This window comes from Nycticebus coucang, chromosome 6 (assembly GCF_027406575.1).
Source record: "Nycticebus coucang isolate mNycCou1 chromosome 6, mNycCou1.pri, whole genome shotgun sequence".
Classification (NCBI taxonomy): domain Eukaryota; kingdom Metazoa; phylum Chordata; class Mammalia; order Primates; family Lorisidae; genus Nycticebus; species Nycticebus coucang.
Window position 1 is genome coordinate 103,152,121 of NC_069785.1, and position 7,707 is coordinate 103,159,827.

General features: G+C 45.2%; 1 pseudogene; it reads right to left on the reverse strand.

The window, feature by feature from the left end:
* Positions 1-3,165: 3,165 nt before the first annotated feature.
* On the reverse strand, positions 3,166-6,253 carry LOC128588815 (interleukin-6-like; annotated as a pseudogene).
* Between the last annotated feature and the right edge of the window lie 1,454 nt (positions 6,254-7,707).

A 7,707-nucleotide genomic window follows, 5' to 3' on the forward strand; every position in this document is an offset into this window, starting at 1 on the left:
GTTAGTAGTGTCCTTATGCACTTGGTAGCAGCAAATTCACATTCTCTCTCTATAAATGGATTTTAGAACTGGGCTTCAATCTTTCCATATATAAGGCCACAAGGTTTTTCCAGTAAAAATTATAAAGCATACTAGGAAAGATGTCATCAAGAGTAAGAGACAGCAGAAGTATGGAATAACAGAATCATACCCACAAAGATTATAAATATTGAAATTGTCATACACATAACAAAGAATAAATATGTTTGAGACATGAAAGTGAGTGCCAAAATATGATGAATGAATGGGTACATTTTAATAGATTATAAATAATGACTAAGTAGATAATGAAGAAAAGAAAATTGAGGTAAAAAATAAGATGAATTAAAATTTTAAATAAATTGATGATTTGAACAGCAGAAAAGACACCGCTGAAGAAAAAAATGGGCTAATTAGAAAATAGGAGGAAGAAATTATGCAGAAAATAATACAAGGAAATAGAAAATTTAAAAGAAAAATTAGGAGCCTTGGGAGATAAAGTAAGAAGGTTTTGCATACATGCAGTCGGAGTTACAGAAAGTGCAAAGAGAATTGGGATAGGAAATGTTCAAAGATGTAATATCTAAGAATCTTGCAGAACTGATAAAAGATAGTAAGCTTCAGATTCAAGTAACCATTGGCAGTGTCCATCTAAAGAGAGTTTGTATCTACAGCATCGGGACTTGTATCTCGTATCCCATTGAGTACCAAAATAGCAGGAACTGAGAAAAGTGGGCTGCTGGATCCACCCTTAGAATACAGAGATGAGACACCACCACCATAAGCTTACCATATGGAAGTAAGAATAACAACAACAATATAACAGCAAACATATATAGTGTTTGTCACATGTTCTTAGAAATATCATTATCGGCTGGGTGCAGTGGCTGACGCATGTAATCCCAGCACTCTGGGAGGCCAAGGTGGGTGGATTGCCTGAGCTCACAGGTTCGAGACCAGCTCCAGCAAAAGTGAGACCCCATCTCTAATAATAGCCAGGCCTGGTGGTGGGTGCCTATAAGTCCCAGCTACTCTGGAAACTGAGGCAAGAGAATCACTTGAGCCCAAGAGTTTGAGGTTGCTGTGAGTTATGACACCACGGCACTCCATCGAAAGTGACAAAGTGAGACTCGGTCTGAAAAAAAAAAAAAAAAGTAACTCTTCTCACATTAGAACACTGAGATTGAGCTATGGAAACTCATATACCTGTTGTTGGCTGTTTCCCTGTGCTGCAGAGACATTGCCAGCCAAAAAAAAAAAAAAAAGCTGCAAGTGATGGCATGGCCCTGCTTTCAGATATCCACTGCACACTGAAAGTGCACACTTCCCGGGCTCTCTGGGCACCGTCATTTCTCAGCGGTGCTGGCAGCCAGAGTACAAAGCAGCCACTCATTCATTTTGAAGGAACCTTGCCCACCTCGTAGCTTTCTCATCCTGATCTTCTCAGTCTTTCCAGGAATTTCTAGTTCCCAGAAATCAAGGTTCTTAGAAACTAATTCACTGTCCAGAATACCTTTACAGAAAGAGCAGGAGCTCTATAGTCCAGAACCGAATTCTGATTCTGCCACTTGTTAGCTCTGTGGCCTTGGGCCTCTTGCTTAACCTCTCTGAGCTTCAGCTTCCTCTCCTATAAAGTGGAAATAATGAATCAGATAGACACCATTAGAATGCAGAGTGAGAAAATCAAATTCAACTTGTTAAAACAAAAGGGAATCTGTTAGCTATACAGCTGGGCAGGCCAAGGGAGAGGCAGGCGCATCCACGTGACCAGGATCCCTGCTCACTTCGCTTTCCTAGTTCCCTCTGCTGGCCTCTCTTCCCTGTCACCTCCACACCTCACCCAACTCCAGGCAGTTCCAGTCTCTGTTCTCAGGGCTCACAAGTTCACAGCAAAAGCCTAACAGAAAGAGAATTTGTGTACCAGTATCCCTGAGTTCATTGAGACCAGACCAGCCCTAGGTAACGTGCTTACCCCTACACCAGTCACTATAGCCGGGAGAGGAAGTCCCCACCCCTCCTGCAGAGGGTGTTGGATTTCTGTTTTTTTTCTGAGAGCTCTTTCAGAACAAATTATCTATTAGTTATCTATTTTATCTAATAAACCACCCTAAAACTCATAATAACAGCTTATAACAATAAACATTTATTATGTCATAGTTTCTAAGGGATAGGAATCTGGGAGTGGCTTAGCTGGAGGTTAGGGCTCAGGGTTTCTCATGACATTTCAGTCAAGTTGTCAGCTGGGTCTAACATCATCCCAGGGCTCTACTGGGGCTGACAAATCTGCTTCCAAGCTCATGTGCACGGTTATTGGCAAGCTTCAGATCCTTTGTGGTTATGGGCCAGAGACTTCAGTTCCTCACCCCATGGGCCTCTACAGAGGTCTCCTCACAACATGGCAGTTTGTGTTTCCCAGAGTCACTGAGAGAAAGAGAGAGACATTAGGAAAGCAGAGCCCCAGACAGAGGACTTAGAACTGAACTGCAGAAGCAACATACCCTCGCCTCCGCCATATGCTACTGGTCACACCCACCAACGCTGAACAATGTGGGAAGGGTACACAGGGAATGAATGGCAGACCACTGCGAGCCCTCTAGGAGACCAGCTTCACACCCATCCCAGTGACCTTGAGAGGGTGAGGCCCACAGTGTGACGAACTCAGCTTTCCCAGATCCGTCCTACTTTTTTTCCCCCCTAAGGTTTAATTGCTGATTTTTAATGTGATTTAATTTAAACATCAGATAAATACAACATAAATATTTCTTTTAAAAATATGTATTATGTTAGCAATTTATCGGAGGTAAGCTTACACATTCCAAGAGATGATCTGGCTCTGAAACGCAGGATACTCAAACCACATAGCCATTTTATATTATCTCAGAACTAATATGTAAAGTATCTCAAGCGGTACTTCATAAAATATAAATATATAAATATAAATGTGTGAGTGCACATAAATTGACTCAACTTCACATATTTAAATTATCAGTAAATTAATAATAATTAAAATACTGTCCATTAGTTCTTCACAGAGAACAGCATAAAGTTATGTGCACAGCAGACTGACTGAGACCCAGGGGAAGGACTGCCCGTGAACCCCAGCAATCTTAGAAGCCCGAGGTAGGTCTGGCACAGGGCCTGAGGGGGTCATGCAGGTGCTCCGGTTAAGTGAATGGCCATGTTCTGTTCCCACTCATTCTGTGCGTTCAGCTTTTCCATCAGGTCGGCATCTGTGGTTGGGTCAGGGGTGGCTATAGCACCTGATTCTTCATCTTTTACTTCAGGAGCTGGATCAGGTATTTTGTGCCCAGAGCCAAAGCTGTAGTGATTTGTAGCCAAAGTGATTTGTTCAAATCACTCTCAAACTTGCTCTCAATGTACTCCAGATATTTCTCATACCCCTTAAGACCGTAGCTGATTCTTGTCAGGCACGCCTCCTGTCGAATCCAGACTCGAAGCATCCATCTCCATCTTCCAACCTGCGAGGGTGAAGTCTGGGACCTGCCAGTGTGCACTTGCTGCTCCACACGTGATAACTCACTGCACATCTTCTCATTCAGGGAACAGATTTTTGTGATGATGTGATTTATGAGTCCTACGGTTTGTTCTGGAGTAGTGAGTGACAATGACTTTTGGGGGGTGGTATCTTCTTCCAAATTTTCCAGGGGCTCAGAAGTGGGGAACGCAGTAGCCATTACCAGGAGCAGCCCCAGTGAGAAGGCAACCACACTGAAGGTACCTGTGGAGATAAAGTCCGTTGCTGGTTCCCGGAGGGCTGAAGGAGCTCTCTTTCCTTCCTGGAGGGCTAGAGTGCAGAATGTGCCTCGGACACCTCCAGCCTTATATTTATTGGGGCTTGAGACTCTAATTTTGAGACTCATGTGAAAATTCCACATTTGATAAATCTCTCTGTCCTAGTTTTAAAACAGAAAGGCCATGTCCTGGGAACTCCTCTCCCTCCCAGGCAAACTGGGATGAGTGATAAACCAAGACTGTTCTGACATTAGGAGGAATCAAGAGAGATTTATCAGAGGACATTAGGTATTAACTCATCTGACCTCCTCTCTTTTCCCAACAGGATACTGAGGTCTATGGAGAAGTGACTGGCCCCGAGTCAAGTGGCAAAGAAGAGGTAGAGGCCAGGGAAGGCCCCAGGTGCCCTGCTTCCCAACCCAGGGCCTTCCCCCATCGCACACTTCCATGGTGAGCACTAGCTCCTCCCTGGAAAGCCAGAGTATTCATAGTAATTCAGCAAATAGACACCTAGGAGCCCACCATATCCGTCCATTTTCTCTCACACTTCTAAGTTAGACCATAGCCCAAACTGAAGTGGTGAGAGACCGGTGACAGTGACTCTCACCTGTAATCCCAGCACTTTGGGAGGCCAAGGCAGGAGGACAGCTTGAGGCCAGGGGTTCCAGACTAGCCTGGGCAACACAGGGAGGCCTCCATCTCCTTAAACAAATAAACAAACAAATAAAAAAATAAAACCATCAAAAAATCTTTAACAACTTTAGATTATCTAACTTCTCTGAGCTCAGCGGCCACATCCATAAAATGTGTGTATATCAAATGCTTCCAATTTCAATTTTTCTGAGTTCCCAGACCCCAAGCCACAAGAATGCAATCAGGACCCTGCGAAAGGGTTCCTCACATCTCCTGCTTCTCTCTATTGACTGAAACATTTTATTGAATGTCTACTATATGCCAGGGACCCCCTCAGTCAGTAAGCGAGACAGATAATGTGAACCCAGCAGGTGTTCACAAGCCCCTGTCTCCTCCCTCTCTCTGGGGCTGACCCAGGAAATCCAGGCTTCTCCAGGATTATGTGGGACCCCGTGGGGCCTCCTGTGACTCACCCCTAGGATACCCAGGCTCTGCACAGGGGCTCTGTCTGCCTCAGCCTCATCTCACCAAAGTGTTTTCTCAACACAAGGTCATCTCTTTTTGTGAAATATGCCACTCTCCTAGACAGCAAAAATGAATGCAGACAGATTTTGTCTGAAGTGGAGATGGCTGCTCCCCAATCTCCTTGGGATCTTGGCAGCTCAAGTGAACTAATGAGAGAGCATGAAAGCAGTGGCGAGTTTCACATAAAGTAACTTATGCGTCTAGAGAGGCATTCGGTCACGTTCCCAGGGTCTGATGTTATAATTTTCCCATGTCCCAGTGCTCTCTTCTCTCCCTTTCTTAACAGGCTGGGGCACTGGGGAGTGGGAGCCAGCCAGAATAAACTGAACCTTGGGGCATCCTTCTTTGCAAGGGGGGGAGACTTGTGGGAGAGGGTGATTTAGAAAAGTGTGACTCTTGGCCCCTGACTGATGATTAATTAGGCTGGTTATGTCTCCTTAACAAAAGGAAACAAAATCTTCCCAATAGTGTAATAGCTAAACTTAGCACGTGATGGGGCACAGAAAGGACCCTGACGCATGGGAATGGCTGGTAGACGTCCTCGGGAGACAAGGAAGAGGCTTCTCCCTTCTTTTTTTGGGGGGGGGGGGCGGGGCTGGGTTTGAACCCGCCACCTCCGGCATGTGGGACCGGTGCCCTACTCCTTGAGCCACAGGCGCTGCCCAAGAGGCTTCTCCCTTCTTCAAAGGGAGTCCTGCATTGGATCTCCCTGAACTCAGAATACGAGTTTCAATTGTAATTTGAAAAGGCAGAGACCAAAGGAAACTGTAGAGACTGCTTCAGCCTTGGACCTCATTAAATAGCTCTGATTTCTTTTCCGTTCGTTTAAGTAGATAACAATATTGCCAATAAATACAGCCCAATGTGTCCTCTGCCAAAAACTGGATTAGATAGTATTTTATTAAAGGAAAAAATATATATTTAGGCAAAGCAAATTTTATATTTTTTGTAAAATTTTTTTCCACTGAGTGTGGAAAATGGAGCCTCAGACCCTGAGGGATGTAAAGAAGAGCAGCACAAAGTTACCAGTACAGGTTACTCACGGCGGAGGACAGCCGAACAAGGGCAGCGGTGGCCCAGCACAGGGCCAAGCATGTCCCTGCGCGGGGGCAGGGCTGCAGGTGGAAAGGCAGGCCTCACTGCGCTAGAGGACAGCTTGAAACTGACATCTAGAAAAGAGTTCTTGGAACCAAGGGCTTGAAGAAAAGAGAGAAAGCTCCAAAAGAAATCATTCAATAAACTTTGATTACACTTAATAATAATAATCAAAATCTAGATCTGAATTTGTGTTTAATTCCCCAACCTCCCAAATCCTACTTGACATGATTGAAAAATTGTTGTCACCTGGGAGACGTTGTGCCAGCAGCAGCAGATTCAGCAGTAGCAGATTGTGAAGGGGGAATTCACAGCAGGGGCCAACGCAGTCATCACACCCTCCTGGGAAAGCCTTCCTCACAGAGTTTCCAGGTTGTTCTGCTGCCCCTTCTCTTCCTGTGTCCTCACCCTCTTCCTGGCTTCTATGTGCTAGGGAGCCAAATGACTCAGTCCTGGGACCTCTTCACCATCTCACTCCACAGTGGAAAGTGTCCAGTCTTGGGCTCTATAGCCCATCCTGGCATCCTCCTGGTGGAGCCCCAGCAGTTTTCCAGATGACGGCTATCCTGCTCCCGTTCCTCACATTCTGCTGGTGTGCTTCTGTTGAAACCCGAGTCAGATCATGTCACCTGTCTCTTCAAACTCATCATGGATAGGATCCAACTCAGGGTAAATGGCAAAAGTCTTTATAATGGTCTATAGGGCCCCACCTGATCTGACCCTGGCTACATATGTGACCTCCTGTTACACTCCCTCCCTCCATTCCAGCCACAATGACTTTTCTGATGTTCCTTGGACATCCCATCCTCTCCTGTCTCAGGACCTTTGAACATGCTGTGTCTCTGCCTAAGACACACTTTTCCCAGATACTCATACTCTCTTTCTGGTCTCTGCTCATAGTTCAAAGTGTTAGAAAGGCCTCTCAAGGTCCCTATTTAAAATAACGTCCGTGGCTCGGTGTCTGTAGCTCAACTGGCTAAGACACCAGCCACATACTCCAGAGCTGGTGGGTTCGAATCCAGCCCAGGCCTGACAAACAACAATGACAACTACAACCAAAAAAATAGCCGGGTGTTGTGGCGGATGCCTGTAGTCCCAGCTACTTGGGAGGCTGAGACAAGAAAGAAAATTGCTAAAGCCCAGGAGTTGGAGGTTGCTGTGAGCTGTGATGCCATGGCACTTTACCCAGAGCGACAGCTTGAGGCTCTGTCTCAAAAAAAAACAATAAAATAAAATAATGTCCTCTTCTTCCCTCACTCTCTGTCCCCTTAACTTGTTATAATTTTTTTTCACTTAACATATCCCTATCATAATATTTGTTTCTTAGTTTGCTGTCTGCCTTTCCTCTTTTTTCTTCTAGAATATAACTTCTTTTTTGTGCTTCTGTTGAGACAAGGTCTTGCTCTGTGGCATGGTCATGAGGTGGTGCCATAGCTCACCGCAACCTCAAACTCATGGGCTCGAGTGATCTTCCTGCCTCATCTTCCTAAGTACTTATAGCTGGGACTATGATAGGCACACCATACCACTTCTGCATAATCTGTCAATTTTTTGTAGAGACAGGGTAATATTCTTGATTAGGCTGGTTTCCAACTCATGACCTCAAGCGGTCCTCCTGCCTCAGCCTCCCAGAGTGCTGGGATTACAGGCATGAGCCGATGTGGCTGTCCAAGAATATAACTT